General features: G+C 37.8%; 1 protein-coding gene and 1 long non-coding RNA gene across 3 annotated transcripts in view; both read right to left on the bottom strand.

The window, feature by feature from the left end:
* opn7b (opsin 7, group member b) overlaps positions 1-14,967 on the bottom strand; it is a 56,281-nt gene extending 41,314 nt beyond the window's left edge. For both annotated transcript variants that reach the window (XM_007557659.2, XM_007557661.2), the window contains exon 1: positions 14,329-14,967. The gene's annotated coding sequence lies outside the window, so the exon portion shown is untranslated. The remainder of the gene's footprint in view (positions 1-14,328) is intronic.
* A 2,934-nt stretch (positions 14,968-17,901) lies between these two features.
* On the bottom strand, positions 17,902-18,441 carry LOC107836828 (uncharacterized). Its single transcript, XR_001662792.1, has 2 exons — positions 18,291-18,441; positions 17,902-18,174 (listed from the first exon to the last, which is right to left on the bottom strand). It is a non-coding gene; the product is annotated as an uncharacterized LOC107836828 (long non-coding RNA).
* Positions 18,442-27,263: the final 8,822 nt, after the last annotated feature.

The following is a 27,263-nucleotide window of genomic DNA, read 5'->3' as shown; positions in this document are numbered from 1 at the left end:
TGGATGGATGGATGGATGGATGGATGGATGGATCGATGGATGGACGGATGGAGACCATAAAACAATGTCCAAGGTAGGCCTAGATGAAAAATGAAAGCTATGAAGATGATTTTTAGTTGCAGGACCAAGAAATTGGCAATGGTTGAAATGCAGGCAGAATAGTAAAAAATCATTTTAGACTAAGACTGGAAATCCTCTTTTAAATTGACAACAAATAATATTTTAAAGGCAATAATCAAATGATCGAAGGATGAGCTTAAAAATATCAGACCTCAATCTAATTAAAAATTTGTGCACGGGTAAAAGACGCTGTAAAAATGCTGTGTGAAGTTATAATCTTGGGAATTGAATACCAGAGCAGTATTAAATAATTTGTATTTTATTGCCCAGATATTTTCCATATAACATGTTGAACCTTTAAAGTGGCACTAAACCATATTGCTCAGACAAAAACAATAACAAGAATATATTATTACGTTTAATTCCAAGTTGTGGAAAAAAATATTAAGCGGATAGAAACCTTCAGGCATTGTTTAGAGAACTGGGCAAATAATTAATTTAGAAAAAAAATAAAACTGGGACAGCTATGTTGGGTAATAAAGAGAGGATGTTGCAGGGCAATAAGCTAAAGAAGATGTACATATTACACTAACTTTACACACAGCCTTTTATACAGCACCTCACATGAGACTTAAGTTTTAAACCAATCTCATTTTCCTTTGCTTTGTTGGAAATGTAACTAAAGCAGACCAAAGTTGCAAATCATCTTTAACATTTTACATGATATGACTTGTATTTTGTCTCTTTGTGACACTTTCTTTAGACTCATTTTGTTTCCAGTAGTTTCTAACATGAATTTCAATTATCAACACCGGAAATAAAATAAGCCCAGGGTGATTTAAGTCTTTCAGACTTCTCAAGCAAACAGCTATTCCAAGAAACAAAGTAGCACTGATTGGATGTTAAAGCAACAGGAGACTTCCCAAATAATCACGAGTGGGGTCAGAGGTCAGAAGACTGTACAAACAGCTTCCTCGACCCATATACATTGTGTTTATTTGGCATAGCCAACCACACGGTCTGTTACTTCATGTTTGTAAAACTAGGACGACACAGACTGATTTTGTTCCCCCGAGAGCGTAACAACTGTGTGAAAAAGAGTTTCAGGACTTGTTTCTACAAACCTATGGCTAACTGGGTCTAGCTGGCTTTTACTGTATTTCTTAACGATCATCTTTACTTATGTTTGCCCTTATTAATAAAAATAATCATAGTATATTTTATTTATAATGCACAACTCTGCAAAACTGGAACCTACGTAAAATGAAGCTGAAGTTTTATACCGTTCTCATCTTCATTATACATCTTTATAACACTTTCTTTAGACGTTTTTGGTTTTCACATTGTTTTTAGGATATTGTAATATGAACTTAATGTTCAAGAGAGGAAATAAAATAATTTCAGTGTGAAAGATTTGTTGAGACAAACACTCTAGCCTATTGTAAATAAATGAATTACCCACAGGAAACAAAATAGACGTGGGTTGTTAACTTACTTCAAACGTTCAACATTACACTCCTCATGAAAATACCTTGTCTCATCCACCTTCTCATCAAACTCTTGGGACATATTTTCAAGTCAGCACACCAATTAGTGAAAGCAGCACCGACAGTAGAGATTTCCTCACCTTGACATTATTTTTTACTCTTTTGAGCAGAACATGCTGCAGAGTTGTAAACACATAGCAGTGGTCAAGGCGGGAACACAGCATGAGTTGTTGTTGTAGAACAACATAAATCTGATCCCAGTCTGACGGTTTTATCAACAACAACAGTGATCCGAATACCTGATGCACTTCGCCTCGCTTTCCAGCCTCCACCCCTCTTTTGTTACCCATTTTAAGTTTCATCTTGAAGAGCTGGGCATCCACTTTCCTTCACCCCTTAAACAGCTTCTTGCTGTGCCATCCGCAGACCGCACACGGCGACGTAATTACACATGTTGAGAAAAGGAAAGGTGGCAGTGAATCAAGCTCTGCATCAGACAGACATAAGAGGCTCGGTTTCAGAGGGAGTGCAACACAGACCCGATGTAATCTTTCAAACCTCAAAGTCATGAGATGAGAAGCTGAGACACCGAAGGATCAAACATGTTCTGCTAACTACAAAGCCAAAGTCGGGAGGACAAATAACTGTTGTTTTTAAATAAGCACAAAGTTAATACAAATGCACAAAGACGGGTAAAATACACAAGGCACTTTAAAGTTTCATTTTTTTTAAATGTTGAATATTAAGTTGAGCATTGTTATGGTGCGAGGGATCAAAACAACCATTTGTGGAGTTTTAAAATATAAATAATAAGAGAAAAATGTGTACAGTGAATTTGTTGCCATGGATTCCGCTTATGAACACATAGTTTTGTTTTAGTCCCACATAGATTTGCAGAGATCAAAATCTTTTCCTCCATCGTGTTTGCAAAGCATCAGGTCTATCAGAAAGCTGTTAAAAAATTACTTTTGGAAACAGTCACAGGTTTCTCTTTGTGTAAATTGGATGCTGCTAATGAGTACTTAATAAAGATGAAACAACAAAAAAAAGTGTTTTAGTTTTGCTGCAAGTCAATCACTTGATACAATCTGTTTGGTTTCCTTAAAAAAACATTTTTAAATAATTTGAAGTGAACCAGATTGTTTGACAGCTAGAATCAAGTTGAATGTATGAGTGATGGAATTCACATGACTTGTTTGTAAAAGTACCTTAAGAAGAGATTTGTTGTGAATTGGAACTATGCAAATAAACTGAGTTGAATTGAAGCAAGTCTCTCTTAATACCTAAACTTGAAGAAGTGGATTCAGCACTTGATCCTGATTAAACTACAAATGAAAGGCAAACCAAGGACAAACTATAATCAAAATCTTAGACAAGACTAAAACAATAAAAAGTGTAAGGACTCCTTCCATGCATGCGTCTATTGCCTTTTGGCAATTTAGCCAACGTTGCGGTAAAGAGCAGGTTCTCTATTTCAGTTTTCAAGTTTTGCTATAATTTATAGAGGGACAATTTTAGTCTCTGCTTGTGCAAAACTGATAGGGAAGAAAAAAAAAGATGGTTCAACAAAGTATTGACTCGGCAGGGCAAAGTACATATGCAGGCCACACTTTTCAGACATTCATTTGATGAATTTACTCTTATAACTGAACTTCCCTGTAACATTGCTTGTGATTTCTGTCTGTCTTGAATATCACATTAGCGTTGTTTATACCGTCTAAGCTGGGAGAAACACCCTCATACAAAAGGCATGAAGTAGATAATGGGAAGAATGGTTGGCATTTGGTTTCTCGTCATTCAGGAATCATTCCCCCTGAGGGAATGACCACACTAGCCGATAATCATGCTGGCTTACTGACCCATACACATACACTACTTAAACCAATAAATGTCTGTTCTTAGCCTGGTGTGAATGAAAGATGTCTTCCACTTCTAAGACTTGGATTCAGTCACAAACTGCAAGGATTACAAGCAATTTTTAAACATCATTGCATATTTACTTGGATAATAAAAAAAAAATAAAATAAATAAAATAAAATAAAGAACCAGTCCCTTTACCATTTAGGAAACCAAGGCCATAAATACACACAACTCTGGTTACAACAAAGTTGTGGAGAAGGCAGCTGCTCAGTCTGGATCGCAGCATACTGTTGCAGTCACACTTTTATTTTTAAACTGGCAGTTTGTGTCACTTCAGTGAGATCAGACCAAATGACAAGAGTGACATGAACCTGTCACAACAAAGCTTCTTTAAAGAAATTGTTTAGCTTTTAGAACTGTTTCTCAATGACAGCCGTCATTTTCCCTTTAATAGCGCCGCTCAGCCGTATTTGTTTGACCGTATTCAAGGAGTACCAGGGTATGTTTTTGTTTTGATAAGTCTTTCATAACCTGATGACACCATTATTCATCTCATATTAGTGCCACATGTCAGTGGGCATTTTATCCAGTTTGTCTAATTATATTCACTGCTGTCACACTGCAGTATTAACTAGAGTTCACGAACACTGAGCCTCTTCTGTCCTCAGACCTCCACAGTGTCACACGCTGGAGATTTGAATGGGGTTTGCACACAAAACGATGTTTAAAAAAAAGGTTGGATTCAGTGACATATGTGGATTAAGAGAAAGTTAAGATTAAACATTAACCTGGTTCAGGGAAACTACTAAGTCATTAAAGTGATTCATATTCAGCCCCGTGTTCCCTGGATCTTAAACTTAACCTGAACCATCTCCATTCAACAAAACTGTGAATATTTAAGTCAATGTGCAAATTAATGCCTATGCCCTTTAATACATTTCAAAACAGAGACGAGATCCTTGTTAAAAGTGTTTCATTCAATATGCATTAAGCCAGAAAGTGAAAGTTGAAAAGCTGGCTGAGAGTATAATTAATGTAGAGGTCTTCTTTGCAATTTCTGGAAACTATTTTATGCGAGCTGTGGCAACAAAGTGACGCTTGGCCCTGTGCCAGCTGGACAGATTTAGATTTAGCACTTTAGTGGGTCTCTTTTAGAAAGAATATAACCAGAACAATGCCTCTGATAAAGTTCAACAGTAGGTTGTATTTTAAAAAGAACTCAAAATGATTTTAAACACATGGAGTAAAAGTCAAGCCCTAGCTTAACCAGCTTTTTAAAACTCCTTGAATAAGTCATGAACAACAATGAATCACGACTTAATGGCAGTGAGAGCTGACGTATGTTGGAAAGGCTCTTATTTCTGTAGATTTTGTTCAAATTGTCCACATGCTTTGATACTGCTACTGCTGCACAGCTGCAGCTGGGAAAAAAAATGTCTGTAAGCTTAACAGTTCTCCTACTCCAGACTGAAATTGTTAGCTATTAATCTTTCCAGACATTTTTCATTCATAAATGGTTTCCCCATAAATATTAAGTAGAGATGCAATCATACAGGCAGTTCTCAATGTGAGATAAGAGGAACAAGTGATTCAAGCAAAAACATCACAAACAGCGGCCCTAAAGATCTTTTCTTTTGAAAAGTATATTTTAAATCAATCTTCATTTTCGCTCAGTGAAGCAATCTGGCTGTGTTTGTTACATTGTTCTTAAGTTCTGTGATATTTTATGCTTTGGTTTTGGACTTTTGACTTTTCATTTGAATGCAGTTCCTGTTTTATTTTAATATTCTACTTTCTCTGTGTCCTGCTGCTTTCTGTTTTCCTTGATCTATTTTCTCACTTTTAGTAAATATTTCTTTCTCATCTTTGGCTTTGGTCATGTTTTGTTTAGTTCAACAATCCTACTTAATAAATTTGAAATGTTTTATTTTCATAACTCAATTCCAGTCCAGCTCATTATACAGATTAATTACACACAAACATTTTTTTAAGTCAGAATTTTAAATAATCATGATTTTCTGCTTACAACAAATGAAAACACATTTAAAATTACAATATTACATCAGACCGATAAGAACACACACACACACACACACACACACACACACATATATATATATATATATATATATATATATATATATATATATATATATATATATGCCAAAATGGTGCCTGACAATCATGTTTAATACCTGCTTAAAGCTTGTTATTTTTAAAAGGTTCTTTTAATCTTACAGATGAATAGAAATATCCTTTGTTGTCCCACAACAGGGAGATTTCTGAATATTACACATTGTAATTTATTGAATGACTTAGCCTTGGAAGAAGTGGGGCGGCCTTTCTTCATGCAGATTTGAGCGTGGTAACACACACACTGACATTTGGTTGTTTGGAGCCTTTGGCCTGCTCCCTCCTGTGGAAAGCCCATTGGACCAGCTGTGGGACACGGCATCAATAACTGCAGAGGATTAGACCCTGCACCTTCAAAAGGCTCTGAGGGAAACATATTCATGGGACTGAATTTGGAGCTTGTCCCTTGTTGCTTATTAAAGTCTGTGTTTAGTGAGGGTTGTTGAGGCTTTGTGGCCTGACTGTCAAAACTTTGGTTGTGCTAAAACTAAATCCTGAATAGCATAGGAAACTACATTAGACATTGTTGTTGCTGTTTAAACATTGGTATTTAGTTTTTTTTTTTTTTTTTACCCCGGTTTTAATCCTGTAATAAGTGCAAATTTGGTGGTGATTCTCCTGTATGTATGTCTGGTTTGGCTTTTTTTTGGGGGGGTTATTTTATTTTCAGTAGTTAGACTAGCTCTGCTGTACTAAGAAAGACTTGCATTTGACTTTATTCGCTTGAGCAGCACCTCCTTTTCTTCATTTTTTAAAGTTTCTTATAATAAACCTTTGCAACCATTATCTTGCCATCTTGACACACCTTTTTTTCTTACCTCCCTTGACCTCTGGCTGAGTTGGCTAATAACATCTGTTTTTACTTTTTGTTGAGCAGAATTTTGAAACTTCACAATCCAAAGAGGTCGTATTTAGTCTCAGTGTATAGCTAAATAAAACTTTAGAGTCCCTGATTTAAAAAAGCCACATTTTAATAATTGTCTACTGTAAGAAATCCACATTTTTAAAGAACCACCAATCTATGTGTAACTGAATAGTTTAAGAACATAAAACTTTTACAAATAAGAGAATGTATACATTTTCTTCTATGGTAAACATATTTAGGGAAAATTATGTACAATGCTATGGGGAGGCAGAATTTCTGGTAGCAGTCAGTCTTGCAACAAATCCCAGGAGTCCTCTGACTGAAGACACTACTGCTTTATGACATGTTAGCTGCTCAAAGTGCAGGCAGCAGACCGATAGTCCTTCCACCTGCACAGCATCAAAATCCAGAATAGACAGTCTAAACATGCAATGACTCAACCAAAACAGTATGAACAAAAGTCTAGAGAAAACATATCAGAAATAACATAACAAAGCTACTCCAACACGTTGCCACTGGATGACAAGAAAATTACATTTACTGTACTTAGAGGAGCTCTCTTCTCTTCTCATATGATCTTCTTTGACTAGCTGTAGGTGATATTCTGTGATAAAGTCAGGTATTTCAAACATAAGAATAAAGCAATAATGTCCTGCCTTCTGATGGGCCTTTTATTTATTTTTTTTTTACTTTTTTTTTTTTTGAAGAAATTAACTCTCCAACTTCTAATCTTTGTAAATCTCTGCCAAAACTCTTCATGCTGTTTCATACTTTACACAAGATATATAATAACGCATCTCTCTTGTGTACACCATCAACAATCATTAGTGCATGTTTTTCTATGGCAACATTGTCACTGTTTATCAATAGTTGCCTTCAAATTGTTTGCATCCTTCGAGTGTTGTTGCCACAGTTTCATCATTTCTTTCCTTACCCTGCCTTTACTCTCAGACTTTCATCATTTGATCTGAATATTTAAAGGATTTTTGTTTACAGCCTCATTTTGATATTTTATCTGTCTATTCATAACAAGGAATACTCAGAAGTTGTAAACCAGAAATACTGCATGTCCTTTCTACTGGTGCAATTTGACATCATATGGATACGATTTCTTAGACTCTAATGCGTAAATAAGTGTGTGTGCGTATGTGTGTGTGTGTGTATTATATATGTATTACAGACATATATTTGGTTCAGTTACATAGTATTAATTCCTTGCAAAGTCTTCTTATTTTAGTTGGGAGTGCTGCTAAGAAAGGGTGTCAGAAAGCCATTAGAGACCTGGAGGAGGAGGCACAGAGCTTTTGGCTGTAGCTGAAGAGGAAGAATAGGAGTTGTGAGCCAAATAAGCAAGGGGTGGAGGAGATTCCAGACTCTCCTCCACAAGGAGATGTAGTGGGGGTTAAAGGAGCAAAGCATTAATGACAAGTGGCCCCCAGCTGATGACCACTTATGTCTAGTGAGGTGTTCAAGGGAGCACACTTCACCGTATTTGTGTCTCCTAATAAAATCTTTTGCTTATTACACTACACATGCTGTAAGCATGTGGTAAAAGCGCCTCGACTGCTCTTCCCACATTGAGACATTTTAACATCATGAGATCTCTGAATGAGATGTTATATACCAATGTTTGTTATTGAATGAATGTTCACTTGGTTGTAAGCAGTAGTGTCAGATTTCTGATAACGTAGTGAAAACATGCATATTATGTTGCTGTTATTTAACTGTACAATTACTGAGAGGGATTTGCAGTTAAGTTTCTATCACAGCAAACATTACAGCTTTAATTTCAGACTGTTTTGGTACAACAAGCTGTCCAAAGTACAAAAGCTCCCCTCCTGGCCGTACGCTGCTGGGGCTCTTCCAGCCAACACAGATAATGTGCATCTTCTTTAATTATTTTTTACAAGATGCGTCCCGCAGCGAAGCACTTCTTTTAACAACATGGTATTTTCAATTACTTGAGAAAAGGAAAAGCGCTGGATCCCACCGAGCTGCAGCGGCGCGGCACTCGCTGTTCAGTGAGCAATGCTTTCATTTTGCTTGTGTAATGTTAACTAAAGAGCAAAGTCACTGTGTAGTTCTAGCACCCTGTGTGGAAGCAAACAGGATTTTCCCTCATGATGAAGTCGTGACAGGGTTAATGAATGTTACACAGCCGGGACAAATGATGTGGTGAAAGCTTCGCACACAGCAGTTCACTGATTAAAAACTGGATCCAGTTCGGATAAACCGCACATTGATGGAGAATGCATCACCCATTATTAAAATGCTGCTGATGTTGAGTCCTGCCGTCTCCTCCAGACTCCAGTCTGAATATTATTTATAAATTAAACATTAATAGTTGATGCATTTTACTAAATGAGCGTTGGATGTTTGGCAAGATATTTAACTGATCCCAACATGTTTCCGACTTGTAAGAAAAGAAAAAGAAAAAAAAAGGAAATATGTAAGCAAATTTAGAAATGCATACATAGTAATGAATTTATTGGACTTCTACAGCAGCAAATGTGAATGAAAAAATAAAAAATAAAAACATATATGGGGCTATAAGAAATTTCCATAACCTATAGGGTGGAAAAAAAAATGTCGAAAAAAAAAAAAAAGATTAGATTCTGACTGACGCTGCTTCTGCAAGATACATTTACACAGTTATATGTTTGCAGAAAACTGCAGCACACTCCCTACATACCCAGTAGTGAACAGAATATAACCAGTATACTGACAGGAGGACAAAAGCACAAACATCTCTTGCCAAACCCTGAGGTCTCAGCAGAAGATGATAAATTACAGCATCATCAATGTTAAGGGGAAAAACACTGATGATTTTTCAATGGCAGCTTTGTGTGCTTGGCCTCATATTCAACCACACAGTGTAGGAAAAAGAGATCATGGTAGAACGGAATGAAATCATAATGATTTGGTACAATCAGGTTTGTGAATGGACTGTACAATTTCTTCTCCCCGTGGAGGATGAGTGGTTTTAAAATGCAAGGCTCCTTTGTTAAACAGCAGTTTTGCTTTCTGAGGGTCCTCAGAGCAGAAGTACTGTTCCCTATTATAGAGCCACAACCAAAGACTGCAAAGATGGCATCCAAGTGGGAAGGCTTTTCAACACAAACCTTCATAGGAAGAGGTGAAAAATGATTCATCAATCATTATGTTTTCCAGTGTTTGATTTTAAAAGAACTTTTTCACTATTTTATTTATTTTTTTTTTCAGTAGATTATCTTAAATTGAGCGAGTTTCATTACAAATATTATTTATATGGTTTGCAAATTTGACCGTTTTGCAAACTGGGCAGACTGGAGCAAGATGAGCAAACAAAAAGCTATCTGCATTTGATGTGTGTTTTAAGAATTACAAAAAGTTGTTACATTTAGTTTTATGCTCGACATGTAATACATATGGTGAACCAAACTGTATTTTCAAATATTTTTGGGCACTTGTCACCTGTGTTCATTGGTAGCTCAACAGGAAGCAGGGACCTCTGCACCGAGATCTGTAGCCTCTGTACAAGATGCCCTTTCTATGACACTGAGATACCTGGTATCCCACAATCAAACTCTGTTTTCAGTACAATTACAGAGAAAAACTGTTTAACTCCACCTGCATTTTCTCTCAGTAAGAACGGGAAACTAACCAAAAGTTCACCGTGTAATAGATTGAATCACGCAGCAGCGAGATGATAGGGTCAGAGTTTGGCCTAAAGAAGCACAGTCAGTCTGTCTTTCGTCGACAGTTCAGGCTGCAGGTGAAGGTAAAATAGTTTGAAGAATATTTTTTTGGAACCCTTTTGGCCCCACCAAGTGTTGTTTAAATGCCACAGCCTAAAAACAGAATCATTGCAGACCGTGTCCATTAGTTAATTGACCACCATGTTCCCATTTTCTGATATCTCCTTCCAGAAGGATGGAACACCAAGTCACAAAGTTCAAATTATCTCAAACAAGTTTCATAAAGCCTCTTAGATGGCGGTGCCCTTCTGTTACCATCTTGTCTATAATAGTTGCAATAGCTCATTGTATAGTGTCATTATAATGTATGTTCTTGTGAGGTTAATTTGTCAAGCTGAAAGTACTTTTTGAAAATAACAAGCATAAAGCAGGTATTGAACTGCATTTCCGTTAGTCTTATATTTCTGCAATAAAATGCTTTCATTGGTCTGATGTAATGTTCTAATCTTAAATGTTGTATTTTCATCAGCTGTAAGTGGAAAAATTATCATAATTACGACTTGAAAACACCAGTCTGTAATTAAACTAAATAATGTGCTTCGCTTAGTAACTGAAATAAACTAATTTTTCAATAAAATTCTACTTTATTGAAAATCTATACAGCTTTAACTCTATGCGCCTTCATAGTTTAATTAACCTATTTTGAGAGGGATCGCTATTATTTTCACAAACGATGTGAGTCTTCTGATGATCTCCTCTACATGCTTTGTGTAAAAAGATAATTTAAACACCCAATGGCTGCTGTAAGAGAAACTTAGTAAATAAAGGGATCAAATATCCAAATACAAAACCTTTAATCACACCTGTCTGGTATTTACTCTGGTAACATGTCACCTTGAATACTTCATTCCTAACAATGTTTCTGAGATTATTAAAATGTCTTTGTTTAGGTTTACTTTATAGCCCTTGTTGCTATTTTTTTGTGAAGTAGTGCAAAGCAAATCTTTGACTATTGGGAATAAAAAACAATACATGCAATGCAGCTACTGGGATAAAAAGATGACCACGGGTTTGAAGGGTTTTACTATGTAACTGTGGTGTTGATTCTAATTTTAGACCTCTCCTGTCAACCTTAAAACCATTCTGTTATTTTCCTCAATAAAAGGTGACGCTTGGATGGTACGTATTGTGCCAGTTAATATGAATGAATCAGTGAAAGTGCGAGGTACAGCTGGTTTAAATGTAGGCTGACTGCTGCTGCTCTGTGTAAAGTTGAGTATGTATTTAACAGGTAGATGCATGAGTAAGTGCCCAGAAGGGAACAATGATAAACCTACATTCATTATACACTCCCACGCTAAGTCAGTGACCTCTTCCACTGAAATCTGCGTACAATCATGTTTCTCCATAGTCTACTACTAAATAAATCAGAGCTTTATTCGTTCCTACAACGCTTTAATTTTTTTTCAACGAAAATAAGAATACAAGCCTTTTCCAGAATGAAAGTAAAAAGGATTAAAATATAAATAAAAATAAAGGAGCATTATCTGAAGAGATAACAGCACAGATGTGATGCACCTACCAGGCAGCAAGAACAGGCTCAGCCAGTGGACTGTGTCCAATAAAACATCACCTTTCCAATTCAAAAGGGACTTCTCCTTCAGCTGCTCCATAAACCTGATTAATTGTGGGTTCAGACCTTTCAACATACTGGGCAAGGCACTGGCTCTGCAGCGTTAGAGTGGGTCTTTATGGGTTATGTCATGGGTTATTTATATAAAGTAAAATGCCTGTGCCTACTTTATAAAAGAGACAGAGGCATGCACTGGGACACTTTCAGCGAGCCCTGCCATGCAGCCGGCTGCCCAAAAAAAAAAAAAGTTAGAAAAGCAAAATCACAATTCGCCAGATGAAAAGGATGCTTCCAGTTGTCCATTGCTGCATTTCTTCTTCCTTTTTTTTGGTAGATGTTTTTTTTTTTTTTTGTAAGAAATTATTTATTTAAGAAATTATACATCTCTGTTTTTCAGGTGAAAATCTGTGAATAGTTCCCAGTGTACAATGTAATATTTCACAATAACAGGCATTGTATAATGCTATCTTCTGTAACTGCTTTGATAAATAAGACAAGTATACTGCTGCAAATTAAGTCTAACTCCTTAACTGGTTATAATCATGTTATCTGCTTCACTAATACACTGCTTTTTTCTTTTAAGACAGTAGGGTGAAAAAGACTGAACAAACACCAGCTAAGTTTATTCTTTTTTAAAACTAAATGTACATTTTATGCAGAATATTATCCTTTTTTCATAATTCAGTGTCCTGCCTTACCATAATAAGACAGATGCAGGGCTTCCTTAGTTTCTACAGAGTGACTGTGGGAGTTCACTTGAACAGAAATGCTTCCAATTAATCAAATTCTTTTTCTTTTCACCGAGGGAGGAATCTTCTTGTGCAAAGCTATTTTTCTGTCCAGTTATTTTAACTCCTAATGAACATTTTCCTCCATACATGTCCAGAGGATCATTGGGTAAAAATATAGCAAATTCAAAACCACTGCAGGAACATTAACTTTTGGTATTGTGACATCTTCCTGCTTTCTCTCAATTTTTTGTTAAAATAATAATAAAAAAAAAAATCTGGATGTTACAAAGGCATCTTTGTCTCTTGCTTTGACATGCAGTTTCTCAGCTGTGCTCCCACTCTGGTCCTGACCGTCACGTGACTCTAAAATAAATTTGCCGTGGAGCGATGGGTATTACAGATTTCCCCGCAGCAATAATGACAGCAGGCAACAGCCAGGCTTGGTGTCCTAATGTTGGATTTTAGACACGGCCTGTCTAATTATTATTAAAGCTGGCAACGTAATGCAGAATATTTTGGACGTCTGCTCTGCCAAACTTCACTTGACGTGTGCTGCTCATCCTCTTAAAATGATCACATCTCAGTCAAAATACAAAGTGCATCTGCTGCAACCATACATGCCGTTTCTTTGATACCCCCAACACAAGTAGTTGAATTGCTCATCCTTAAAGTTAAAAGAGTTTAAAGCACAACAGCACTCCATGTAATACAGATTTCATCTAACCCTTATTAAATATGAGTGCAAAAAAGCTTGAAGGTTATTACTTTTGATTCACTGACGTCTTTGCAGTTGTGTTGCGCAGTGCTTTGAGAAAGTTGCCTCAAAACTGTAGAATATTTTGAGCTCAGGCAGTCTTTTTATACAGCAAGTCTTGAATGTTGCATTTATAAAATGTGACCATGTCATTCTGAACAAGAATGCTTACAAAAGTACTCGATGTACTCCATCAATTCTAGACTTCATGTAAAAATCATCATCAGGCTCTGTAGATCAAACATCGGTCATTCAAAACTAGATTATTACACCATGACTTTATGTGTTTGAATAAAAAAAAGAAAAAAAAAGAACTAAAATCCTAGAATTTAGACCGAGTGTGTTCTTTTTTCAAAGTCTTTAACTTGTTAAGGCTGACGTAGAAAGAGATCCATTTAAAAAGATACAAACTGAGCATAAACATAAAACAAAGAAGCACCAACAGAGTTAGTTTCTGGTAGTTAAAGCTCACGTTACAGAGACATGTATATTTAGGCACCTGCTTTAGGAGGTTGTGGGGCGTCTGTTTGTGCTGTAGAGATTCCAGTTGTGAACATGCTCACTGCAAAATCTAACAAACTAGAGTGACAAAAAGGGACTTAGCATGCGCATTAATTTGTTTTCCTTAAACTATCCATAAAGTTTTAAAGCACACCTCTCAGAGCTATAAGACTCCAAAGGACAAGGCTTTAACTCAATCAGTTTCTCCTGCACAACAAACAGAATTGAGATCTGGCTCAGTTGACCTATATTGAGTGCGTGTGCAATAGATACTAGGGCCAACACATTCATTACATCTCATCTAAACATCACAATTTATTGAAGTCCTGCAGGAGACAGACATGGTGTGGAGCTAATAATATCATTTGCATTAAATGTGAAAGCACAAGAACCAGCGATATGTAGAGTAACTCTGAGGTCAGTGATTAATATTCATTAGAAAAGATTGAAAACAGTGACAGCTTGACCTAACTACTGCCTTGTTTCTTGTTGACAAATAATGCATACATAGAAAACTTCTCACTAGTTTTAGAGCAGTTTCCTCAATTAATATGTAAATGAATGACTGAATAGGTTAAATGCTGCTTGAACATCAGTTAGAGTCAGAAAAAGTCTTTATTCCCTTACCTTAATGACAGGATAGGGTACGCCAGAGTTGGCAGGGGTTCATGGGTATTGAGTCAGGTCCAGAGCGAAGCTGGTCAAACCTTCACTCATGTGCCAGCGCCGGAGCCAGCAGAGGTTAACGCAAGCTGAACGCATAGCCACGGGGAAACTCTGGTGTGTGTGCTGCAAAAGGATCCAGTCTCCAGTCAGCAGCAGCAGCCCGTCAACTCAGGGAGATCCGACAGGCGGTGGTTGGAAGCAGACTCGACTCCGATGCTCCCTTACTCCTCTTCCCCCCTTGCCTGTTTCTCTCTCAGTCTTCAGCTCTCACTCTCGCCCCAGTCCCTTCTCTGTCTCTCTGCTCTCGCTCTCCACTTTAAATCTCCTTCCAGCACATGAATTCTCCACACTGCATCTCCTCCCTCTCTCACAGAAACAGACCTAAGCACACAGCACTGTCAGTCTCAGCACTTCATGCTCCGCATTTTTTTTTGCTTCACACCTCATGCCCTCTTTGTTGACCACTGCTGTTGTTTCAAAAACTGCTTTTTTTTTTCTCTCATCTATAATAAGATTTCATTTCTATTATGAGGTATCAGTGAATATTGTGCTGCGTATGGGGCACTACAAAACACTGAGGAGGCAAATATTCAGAATGAAAGAACGGTGGGATAGAAAAATGCCCGGGCGAGTTCTCTGCATGGAGGGATTGAGACTTTGAAGTGCAAAACGTCATTGTTAATCTTTGCCAACAAGCACAGTTTATTGCCACCAGCAAAGGCAGCGCTGCATGTGCCTTTGCTCTGCAGATTACCTGAATCTACCGGTAAATTCACTACCGGTAAATCTGTGTCAAAAGATCTAATGCAAGCAACACTAAAAAAAAGAAAGACAGAAAGGCAGATAATGGAATGAAGACGTGTGTTACATCAAAGAATTAATACACCCCATATATTCTGTTCTGGTTTGTCTAGCCGAGCACACAACTGTAAAATATGAATCCTTTCACTACAAAGCTGTTTAAAATTAACACAGCATTTCCCATCTGGTTATCTGCAGTCTGTCTATGTTGTCTTTGCATCCAACTCCTGACCACCTGTTCAGTCTTGGCAACAATACCTTGATTATCCCAGAATCATCAGTAAACATTCAGGCTGAATACAGAAGTGATTCCATGGAAAAAACTCAGGGAGGCTCCTTTATTTACCATCCGTATCCCCGGATCCGGAGTGAAGTGAAGGCTGTGCAAACTTTGCTGTGCGGCGTTAGCTTTAACTGGTAGCGACAAATATTTACAAGCCACCATCTTCTTAATTCAGGATCGCTTGGAAACTAATGAAAACTGTTGAGAAAATAAATTTGAAATAAGCTAGTTTTAAAACTTAGCATGTCTTGATTCAAATGGCCTAATTGTGGTTTTGAATTTAGTAATGTATTCTGACTTTTTGACCTTTATTTTACTTGTAGTTACAGCGGATGGTTTGCTAGGATCGTTTGAACTGCCTTTTGTCTGTGTGGGAAAACAATACAGTGGAAGTTCCAGCTTTTCACACTCATCTGTGAAAGGCTGTAAACACGGCAGGGGTTTCTGGCTTGAGAGAGGGTCAGAGATAGCTCCTGGTTGGATGAGCAAAGATACGCCTTATTTGAATAAATTAAAGATAAGAATACGCCTTTTACTATAAAACTTTCTACACAGAAGTAACAGATCAGATTTGCTCTTGCAATTCTCCAAAGATGTCTTTGCACGTCTTTGCTTTTCTTCTTCTTTCCATTTATATCAGGTAAATGAATGTATGTCTCCGTTGTTCTGCAGTTTCTGGTGTAAGTTTATTAAACTCTGTAATTCTGTGACGTCAACACGCATTGTTGTTTTCCTTGTGGCTACATGTGGCTCGCCAAGAGGACCTGGGATCCAGAGGAAGAGAGAGCCAGACTTTTTCCAAAGTTAACCAATTTATAATATTCTTCCTTAACAAAACCTAAAAGCCCATTATATTAGGAAGACAACAATGTTCATAGTATTACTTTTTTTGCTCTGAAATATGACTTAGTCTTTTCTAGTCGCCATGGTAACTCAAAGCGGAAACAAGTGAGCCGCATTGGCTCACGCATATGTGACGTAAACGCCGTACGTGCAAAGAGCCCATTGTCCTAGATTCTCCACTGTATCCACCTTATTCTTAGGCCCCATGAGGCTTTGCATGATTTATGGGCGCGACTTCCATCGTAAGCCATTTGTTTACGTTAGCAACTCACTAACCGGCTTTTGTCAGCGTTTTTAAGCTATAAAATATGTGGAAACACCAGCTATCAAAGCTTAAATGTGACAATATTATTTTACCGCAACTACAGCTATTGCGAGGAGGGATGTCAACTTGAAGAAATCAAGTCGCACTAGCATATGTAGCTACCCGCATTAGCATTTCTAGCTACTTCCCTGACTCAGTTGCTTCGGAGGCAGATGCAGGTTTTCTTCCATTGACTTTTTGTCCACACAATGAAATGAGCACATATAAATAATTTTGGGTTCTCTCTTCAAGTTTAGAATTGTTAGCCAAATTCTTTTTGCTTGCTTATCTGTCGGTAGGCGATGAAAACTACCGCTTTTGTTTTGGGAGCACGTTCAAAGCACACTTCCTGCAGCCACAAATTAAACTTGGTCTGATTATTAGAGAACAGCCACGAACAGCACAACAGTTACCCGAGCTCCACAAGGGGATCTTACGACTTTTTCCAGTGGCAAGTTGCTCTCTATAATAGGTTGATGTGTGATTCTGTTCGGTTCTAGTCCAGTGGGGAGATTCTCCGTATGACAGTCTGGAGCGCAGCAGCTGCGGTTATTTTTCCCCTGATTTGCCGTGACATTCAGCAACGGCGAACCTCAAGGTTCTAGTTCTGGTGGGTTAAATAATTCAAGATATTTTATTTTGTCTTATGAATGAAATTTTCTGGCCCAATCAAATACTCAGATCATGAACTTAATTTTTTTTTTTCGAACGAAAAATAAAATTCACATCACACCAAGCTGGTGTTTCATACAAACCTGCAGCTCAGTTATAAATTGACACTCTTGCCTTTTTCTCTCTCTCCCTCTCTCTATTTTTTTGACAACCATAAATAAGCACCACAGTCATTCTTGTCTTCCACTGACTGCTGCAGAACTCGTCATCTCAAGCGCTCCAAGCAAGAACGGACCATTTCACCATTTCATGCAGATCCAGGAGGTGTTCAGGGCAAATATGGATGTGTGTTTTTTGGTCTGGGAGTGGGAACATAATTTTTTTATTGCTAAAAGCAATCTTCAAAAATACAGTATGATTAGTTTTGTAATTCAGTGATTCTTGAGAATAGGGACAAAACAAGTCCTATAGATAAAGCACAAAATTTGAATAAAATATACACCAAATATCTGACTAAACTAACCTGGGTCATGTTTGGAGTTAGCTGTTGATTGGTTCATTGGCTTTGGGGGCGGGACAAAGACCAGATCTCTGGATCAGAGGAGCACTAGAATTTCTCAATGGCTGTCTGTCATAACGGAGGGTAAACCTCTGACCCACATGCAGAATCAGACCCGGAAACAACTGGTGAGTACTATTTTTCTTTTATTAAAGAAAGAAACAATCTCAGGTTCTGCAGGTGATCCGAGGACCTAGGTCCGAGTCACGCCTGGAAGCGGAGAGAACAGGTTAAAGGTCTGGCCAGAGGAGGGCAAAGTGCGATAGGGAACCGAGTTCCAGCTTACGTTCTCTTGAAAGGCTTCTGACGGGGGTGGGAGGACGAGATCGAGCAGTGGGCTGGAGCGGGCAGGCAGGTGGGCTCTGAAAGCTGCAGGTAGGTTCGTCAGTGGGAGGTGGCCAGATCCTGAAAGTGAATGAGCAGAGGGCTGGTGAGGGAAAAAGGTCTACAAGCAGAAATACTCTCGAGAGAATCACAAAAAGACTAGCGTTTCAAAAAGGCTTTAGCGAGCTAGAGACTACCGTGGGAGGATAATCATCCAGCGGAGAGGAGAGGTCCGATGGCTCCTTAAATCCTCTCGACTGATGATCCAACTGGCTTCAGGCGTGCAGCTCCACTCCAGGCCACTCCCCAACGGGAAGCCGAAGGGGAGAGACCTTTCTTAAAGAGAAACCCAGAACCTGACACTGTCATTTCAATATGCTGCATCAATTCCCGTCATAATCTATTCTTACCCTACGCTGCGATTACATTCACCTCTTCAGCCAAAGATTTTAATGGTAAGTGTGTTAGCCCTTATAAGAGGGGCAATTATAAGAGAAGAAATGACCACAGATGAAACCAGTGCGCCTTCATTTACTCTTGTATTGATTGTAAAGAGCAGAACACAAAAATCTCTTCTCATACAATTCCTAACCTTTCAAGTTGATGCTACAAAATCAAGTATTTCACATTGCAGTTATTTAACAATATTTAAACATTTCGCTCTGAATTCATGTTGTTATGGTACTGTCAGAACTATAGTAATAAAGAAAAAAATAGAAATATTTTCTATCAAAATGGTAAAGAACAGTACATTACCTGTACTACTTCATGAAAATCACAAGTTATTATTTCCAGTTTTGTGGTTTCAAAATATGATATATTTTTTTCCTTTTATGTAGACCTGCATAAGTTGCAAGGAACTGCAACTACATAACCTGCATGAATCATAGATCACCGCAGTATTTGATGTTTAAGTAATAAATGCCAGAAAACCTAATTATCACAAATATCCAGAATTTATGATGTCATTCTTATCATCCGATAACATGTTTGGTGGTGTGGGTGGTTTTTTGTTTGTTTGTTTGTTTTTTAATTGAGCGCTCTAGTCCTGCATGAGACCAGTAACGAAAGCACTGGAAATAAATCATTTTAAAATTCCATCATGGAGATGAAGGAAAGATCTTGTAGGTTCTCATCCAGCCTAGCAGACTATGCTAGGCTGGATGTTCTGACTTTGACATTATAGGAACTTACATGAACTTTGTGTGAATGAATTTAATGGTTCAGTTGTTGAAAAAGCCATTCCAGTTGTTGAAAAAGCCATTCCAGCCTACTTTCTGATCAAATTAATCAGTTCCTGAGTTTCATCCAGACATTTAAAAATTAAACACAAAACAAATTAATGGCAACGTTAGGAGCTTCATAACATATTCATAGACTATGAATAACAATGCATCGTCTTTGTAAGTGACCATGCAGGTTGTACAAGTTCAATCTGATCTTTCCTGATGCTTACTCGAACACATACATTCTTTATCGCATGTGGCATCAGGTATTTTGTGTTAGTATTACATTATTTGTGCTTCATGAGTTTCCTCTCTAAATCAACTCTGTGTAGATACTTCAGTTGCTATAACGACATACAATTGTTTTAATAGTTGAGCTCGTTCCTGGAAATTCTGTCTCGGTGCGTCCCTGTTGCTTCCTCCTCTCATTGTCTTATTCATGAGTTGGGGGAAAAGCAACCCTTCCAATATGTGGGTCACTATATTCTGTGCTTTATTGTATTAAAGCTGAGGAAACAAAGAGTTTTAGGAATAGAGAAACTCAGTGTGGCAATAGAGACTCATAGTGGCTGATATGGGCCACTTACATGTTACTGTTCTGATTCTGAACAGCAGCGTATGCCCCGTTCACTGCTTCAAAAAGGTGTCATAACGTAGTGTGATTTCAGAGCTAACTGTCCAATCTGAGTCCGGTTCTGTTGTTGAAAGGAAGGCGTTCCCTCCTGCTGCAGACTCAATGCTGCCATTATGTGAGTTGATATTAAATGTCTACACTTTCATGGGAGATTATTGTTTGTATCTGTTTTCTCAGCTGAACAATTTCCATGTTACTACGTCAGTTGTTGACAGATAAAATCCTTTCCAAATAACAATCTTGAAAAAAATACAGAAACATATCATCTTCATTGTTTTACAAATTATAGTGTCCAAAATTCCAACCACAGGTGTTGACACTTAAGATTTTACTTAAATCGATGGCAGAGATCTGGGTTTAGTTGTGTTTACACTGGAGGACAGGACTGAGCAGTTTGCTCCTGCACACCTGCTCTTAACTAGTCCATCACCAGGAGCTTAACAGGAGCCGGCTGCAGATCATTTGATAACCTGAGTGGTATCTCTAGCCCTAATGCTGTTTCAAGCCTCTTGTTAACTCTGTTTCTGCTCCAGATGTAACCTCTGGAGCTACTTAGATTTTTGTCTTTGAGATGAAGATGAGCAAGATCACGCAAGATGATTGCTTTCTTTTTTTTTTTTTTTTTTAAGGTTTTGTTGGCTCTAGTGGCCTTTATTAGAAAGTAGTTTGATAGGAAGGAGGGTTATGAGGGAGGGGGAAGACATGTGGCAGATGTCACCAGGTTGGGAATTGAGCCTGCGACCACCGGCATGAGGACTAAGGCCTCAATACATGGGTTGTGCTTTGCCCCTGCGCCACCACAGCACCCCCAAGATAATTGTTTTTGTGTGCTGTGAAAACTCCAGCGGCACACAAGAAGAGAAGATTAAATTTTCCTGGCAGCATTGTGCATATATGTTTGGTCACGTTTGTATGTAATTGATGTTCAAGTCAGTGGCTAACATGTGCTAACATCACATGAAGTGAAGAAAACGCAACATAACTGTTTTGTGCCGGGGAAAACTTCAAGGGCGGTTTTTCAAGAGAAGTGGGAAGATCTAGGTAATTTGAAAAAGGTAAGATTGTATACAGAAACTATACTTGACATAGGTATGACATAGTAATAAGATAAGTATACTTGAGGAGCTCAAGTATACTTTTGAAGTTCTGCAGAAAATTGTTCTGGAATTGGGTGGAAACAAACTATCCAACAAAGCACAAGTTCTCAAAACACAACCCTCCCACTAAGAAACCTGCTACATGGTTTTCCAAACTTGAGGAAAGCTTCATAAGACCAATCAGTCTAAGACTGCAGTCGAAAACAAGATTTGAATTGTTACAGTTCTCAAAGTTGAAGAGCAAATTTACTGACACTTTTTATTTTGTTAGGAATTTGATTTCTATGCTAAACAGTGATCAACACATCCCAGTTTTGGCTGGAGAAACAAAACTACCAAAAACAAAACTATAACCTTTTGTTGTTTTTTAGTTACACATTAAACTACAGATGTTTGTGCAAATCTAGGAATGTGAGCATTTCCAGCATCAATGTTCAGCTCAGCTGTTTTTTGTGCTGTGTTATTTGCTTTTCTCTGCAGGGCACTAGCACTTAAGAACTGTGGTAGGCTGAACTATTTTGAAGTTTCTTGTTACTAATTAAACACTGACATTAAAGGTTTTTGTTTAAACTATTAACTTAAGCTAGCTTAAATGCATGTTCAAATGGGTTGCCATATGGCAAGAGTTTATACCGTTTCTAGTAAAGTGCCTGCACTGCACACGTAAAAGAGAATGGATAACAATTTTAAAAATACAGTTATGTTGTACCTTTTCTAATTGTTGAGTTTTCTTTCTACCCTTTCACCCAGTGCTGTCTTAAAACACTTAATTTAATAGAACTTAAAAAATGTATTTGAGTTAATGTAATTCAATCATGGAAAGGATTTCCACAAGATTAAATAGCTTTCTTTCAGCATGAAGCATGTTTGTTCAGCTAACTTAATTTTCATGAGTTTGATCAACTTAATTAAATAGTGTGAAGGTACCACTGTAAAATAAGTTGGTTCCAACTCAATTTGCATTCATCTCAATCAAGTAAAGTCAATCCAAAACATTGCAAATTAGTTGGGCTGGCTCTATTAAATTACATTGGGTCCAAATGTAGTAAATGAGTTGAATCAACCTTAAAAAATTAATTGAGCCAACACATTTGCTTTAAACTGGAATAACTTTATTAAATTAAGTTGAACTAACACATTTGGTTTATATCTGGCTTGGTTCAAGCCCAGTTGGGTGTGTCTCCATTGGCAGTGTGTTCCTCACTTTAGCGTCTGTGAATATGTGAAAAGGCCATGATGATGCGAGAGGTGTGGTCAGTGCACCAATGATGTCATTTGCAACAACACTCAAAACACATTAACTTTTTTGAAAAGGGAAAAAAAAAAACTCCAAAGAAACATATATGCACATCACTGCAAACTAATGGTATGTAGCGTCAGTGGGCGACGCAAAACCGTAACTCGCTTTGACAGACTGTTGATCAGAGCTGCACTGTTCCTTGCGTCTTCATTGTGTCACCATGTGCTGCTTTCAGGGCTGTGAAATCATTCTGCTCCAAAAGTTGCATGTGCTCCCAGCGCTCCATGATTACATCCTCCACACTGAGCAGCTCTGTGATTGCAGACGCCATGTCAGCTGGTCCACAGTGTTTGAGATGTTGTTGTTCAAGGAGCTTGCAAGGACCGGCCTTCCATCAGGGAGTGATGTAAATTTTCTGATAATCAGGTGGTGCCCTTTCTTTGTAATTTTAATAAGCATGCTCTCTGCTGCTCCAGAGAACACAGTGAATACTCAGGCTGGTAAGCATGGCCACCGATAATGGCAGTGATAAGGAGATTTATTAATTCATCTTATTTTGATGTGACACACTGTTCCAATTAAGAACAAATCAAGAAACACAGAATGCTTCCTGTCGTTATTTTGTTCAAGGGTCAAAGAAAAGGAAATGACCTTTGAGACTCTCGGCAAATCCAAGAGTAAACAAACAAATAGACACATCTCTTTTTAATATCCACCAGTTACGTAAACACAGGCCTTCCCATCAGCTTAACAAAGAAGACAGTCTTTTCACATCTCCGGCACAGCAGCTGTGTGACCTTGGACAACGATTCATGAGTTCAAAAAGACAACAACGACTTCTCAGAAAACTTCTGTTACCAGGTTCCCATTTCCGTCAGTAAATAAGCCAAAGTTTTTTGTCACCACAGCAGAAAAAAAGATTTCCTGTAATGTCAGGAGAAACATCTCCACCATTAGCACAGCTGCAGCATGCATGAGCTTGATTGACAGTGCTGACACAGTCTTGGCTCTGATTGGTTGTTTCTGACCTGAGAGCAGTGCATTTTTGCAGATGGCGGTAGGGAGAAGACAGAGGAGCTAGAATTTTTTTCTCAGAGCATCTGTCTCATATTATAACACCATGACATGGTGACAGTTTTAACAAATGTAAAAGACATACTTTTATTTTTTTTTAAATCACCTACTGTAGCAGCTTTAACGCATGGCTTTGATGAGTTAGGTGTGAACATGGAAAAAAATATATATATGTTCATCCTCAACCTATTTGCATAAAGCAGAGGAAGAAATTACTAACTTCAATAAACAGATACTGGAGAGCCTCTCTGTGCTCTGAAGAGATGAGCTTTTCTTTTTTATTTAAAGATGAAACTCAATCCACATGCTTCAGTTATGGCAGTGATGAATTTGCATGTCCATTCCAGTCAAATCCCTCAGAAGCAGCTTATCTACTCAGCCAACAGAATCGAAGTGATTAATGACTAATTGAGTTTTACAACTTGACAAAGCAAAGACAAGTGACCTTGGGCAGGAGTAAACAGTCTGCATACGTTTGCTCCAGGTTTGTTCAAAAAGCCACTAATCGCTCCAAAATTATTTCTGCAAACACAAGACCTCATTTACATGAAAGACACAGTAAATCTTTGTCTATGCAATTTATTTATTTATTTTTATTTTTATTTTTTTTTTTTCAAACACTTACGTGCCGCAACGTGTGACTTGGCAGTACACAGCGGTGACAGATTGAATATGTGTTCTCATCCATCTTGCTAAAAGCCAAGGTGTTACTCATTCTTCAAAAATAGGATGAATGAGTATTGTATTCAACAGTTATTCAAAACTTCTGTGTAATCTTTTATTTAAGATATTCTATTACTTATTTTATGAACTGTGGAGGACAGGGAAAGACCCATTCATAATGTTGCTAATTTTGAATTCTGTAATAATTTTTCTTCTGTGCAATCTTTATTTTGTTACATGCACTTCTGTTACCTGTTTGTACAGAACCTGCATTACATGCATGGCTGCTTACTGTCTTCATGTTTCCTGTTTCCCTCTTCTTTCATGGTGAAATGGCTTTACTGGCGTCACTCGATCACTTAAATTGCTAATTTTCCACCTGTGTCGTCAACCGGTGTTGCAAACACCAATTCATCTTCCAGATTTGTAAAGCAACCTTAAAATCTCTCGGCAAAGCACCTGACAAATATTCAAAAAGTGAAGAGAAAATACCCATTTCAGTTTGTTTTTTTTCAGATTGACTTAATCTATTCCTTGACTCAGAGGCACTTTCCGTCTCAGTTTGGATTATGACGGTGAAAAGATGAAAGAAAAGGAACGCTGGCAAGGCACTTTAAACATACTCTGTGGTAGGTGGCCAAAAACAATACCTCATCGATGATCTCAAGATTTTTATTACAGCTGGATGAAAAGGTCAAAAATGTTATCAATTCTTAAAAACAATTTATGGCTTTTTTTTAAAAAACAAAAAACATTCTGCTTCAAAGTGTATTAAAATAACTGTAAAAACTGCAGCTTGTTTGATTCGTGCCCAGACAGCATATTTTACACGTAGGTGACTGCGTGCCTCGGCACTGGAAAGGTGCTGCAAAAATAAAGATGATTAATGACAAAGACAAATGTGCTGAACTGTTAATTCAATCTAATTGGTGATTTAATTAATTACTACATTTCACTGAATGTAAAAATTGGGTTCAGTATTAGACAATTAAGCATTAATCCCTATAGAAACCCATTAAGTGTTTCCAAGTTTAATCCCTTTCCTCATATCCGCCTTTGGTTTAGTCTGAGTTCAACTTTTACGATTGTGAGACTGAAATGTGGAAAGAGCAGCGGCTGCCCACCTGCCAGATAATTCAAAACTATTGAGTTATGCTGTTATGCTTCCAGTGACTGATGTACTGCCCAGCTATCAACCCAAGAGCCAACCAAATAAGCATGTCTGCTCTGCTGAGCAATTATCTGGATATATCCGTTTTCCTCCTACATTCTTTTGAAACCTTTCTGTTCGCTGCCCTCTGCCGATTTTCATTTAATATGTGGATGTATTAAGACTAAAAGGAACCAGAAGTCTGAACAAGAAATCTCTGGCTCTCTGTATCCGTCTCAGTTTCTCTCTCTCTCTCTCTCTCTCAAAAAGAGAGGCATCTCTAAGTATCAAATAACAAGACAGTCTGACATTGCGGCAGTAGCAACTATCTATTGCAGTGTTTTAGCATTACTGTTTTTTTCTAAAACATGCAGTGATTTAATTTAATAAGACATGTCCTCATTCAAAGTTTTAACAATTCAGCAATCAATGTTTGAAGTCAATAGATATAAATTATTTCAAAGGTTTTTGGCTTTCTAAATGAGCAAGATACGATTATCTAAGAACTATTTTATTATTTACCGGCAGGCCTCATATTCAGATGAACCAAATGAATGAATAAGAGCCTCTTTCCATGACGAAAATGCCAGTTTCTCTCTTTACCTCTGTTCAATGACATCCTTTTTGCTAATTTTTTGCTAGCTAAAGAAAGCAAAAAATACATATATTTGGTTAATTACAGTCACTGTGATTAATTTGAGTTGTGTGAACAGGATTTAGATATAAAACTGTGTCAAAAGGAAGATTTAGACAAAGACTTTTAGTGATTTAATATGACTGTGCATACTCATAATTGTAGCATACAAACTGCCAATGTCACTTTTAAAGAACAAGTCAAAATGCCTCCAAAGTCAAAAGACAAGCTTACACCACCAGTCCTTGAGATCTACTGATTGACTGCTTTAAAAGTAAGTCAGGCGTTAAGGTGGTGTTTTAAAAGCTTTTCAACTTCAGTGAAAGTAAGTGTGGAAATCAATACAGACTAAACACAGTGACACAGTTTGTTAAATTAAACACATTTAAAGGGACCAGTGGTAAGGTGTCCAGGATAAAGGATAGACATAAGAACTGTATCTCCAGCCTATAGAGGCCCTGATTATGATGCAACTTTGAAAAGTCACTAGTGGTTGATCACTATAAAACTGACTCCTCATAGCTATGCATTCATAAGTCAGTCAAATGTCGTCAAATAACATCAGAAGCCAAAACAAGACAGGAAAGAGTCAATCAAAAAATAACGCTGTCAACTTGTTAAAGAGAATAATTATTGTAATTCATATCAACAGAATGTATGAGCGGCTGTGGTTGCATTGAGTCTGTGGATTTATTTAATGCATTTTAAGCAGAACTCACTTTATTTTAAGAATTCTTTTAAGTCATGTTATTTGTTAAAATGTTGCTTTAATTAACAAATTGAGAAACTACGTTCTGGAGAGGAAAACTTTCACAACACCAGTTTCATGTTTCCGTGTGGCCATGCAAGCTGCGTTTTTTTTTAAAATGATGACGTCAAAGCTCCATCTCTCTATAGTCCCTCTCACAAATGAACATTTGTGCCATTTGGTGTTTTTTGTGTCATTCTCTGGGAGTGTTACGGTGCCACCGATAGGCGCAGCAAACCTTTCTGTAAAGCTTCGTCCTGTTGTTGGACGCACATTGTATTCTCATTTACAAAAACATACAGCAGGGCACTGAGTGATCCCGGCTTCACTCATCATAGCTTAACATGCAACGATGCTGAGAACCTTCCTTTTACATTTCTTGACTCTTGAATCCCAATGTGGAGATTCTCTTCTTCATCTCAGCCATCTCTCATCCCTGCAGGCACCATTCAGCAGCAAGGTCAGGAAAGGCAGAGATACGAGTCTTGGCATGCAAAACAGGTAACAGAAGTTGGCATGGAACGGCCCAGGGACAGAACCTTTCAGATGATCTGGAGATGTTCCTGTAGTTAATGATGTGGGTGAGTAATGAGCTACTATTGCTCCAACCTCACACACCACTGAAGTGCTGCCTCTGTAATTAAACATGGGATTAGATCAGATGATGAGTCATTTTATGCAGAGCAGGGAGGTGGGGGGGGGGG

This window comes from Poecilia formosa, unplaced genomic scaffold, assembly GCF_000485575.1.
Source record: "Poecilia formosa unplaced genomic scaffold, Poecilia_formosa-5.1.2 Scaffold90, whole genome shotgun sequence".
In the NCBI taxonomy this organism is placed as follows: domain Eukaryota; kingdom Metazoa; phylum Chordata; class Actinopteri; order Cyprinodontiformes; family Poeciliidae; genus Poecilia; species Poecilia formosa.
The sequence above is the reverse complement of the archived record's forward strand: the minus strand, read 5'-3'. Positions and strand labels throughout refer to the sequence as shown.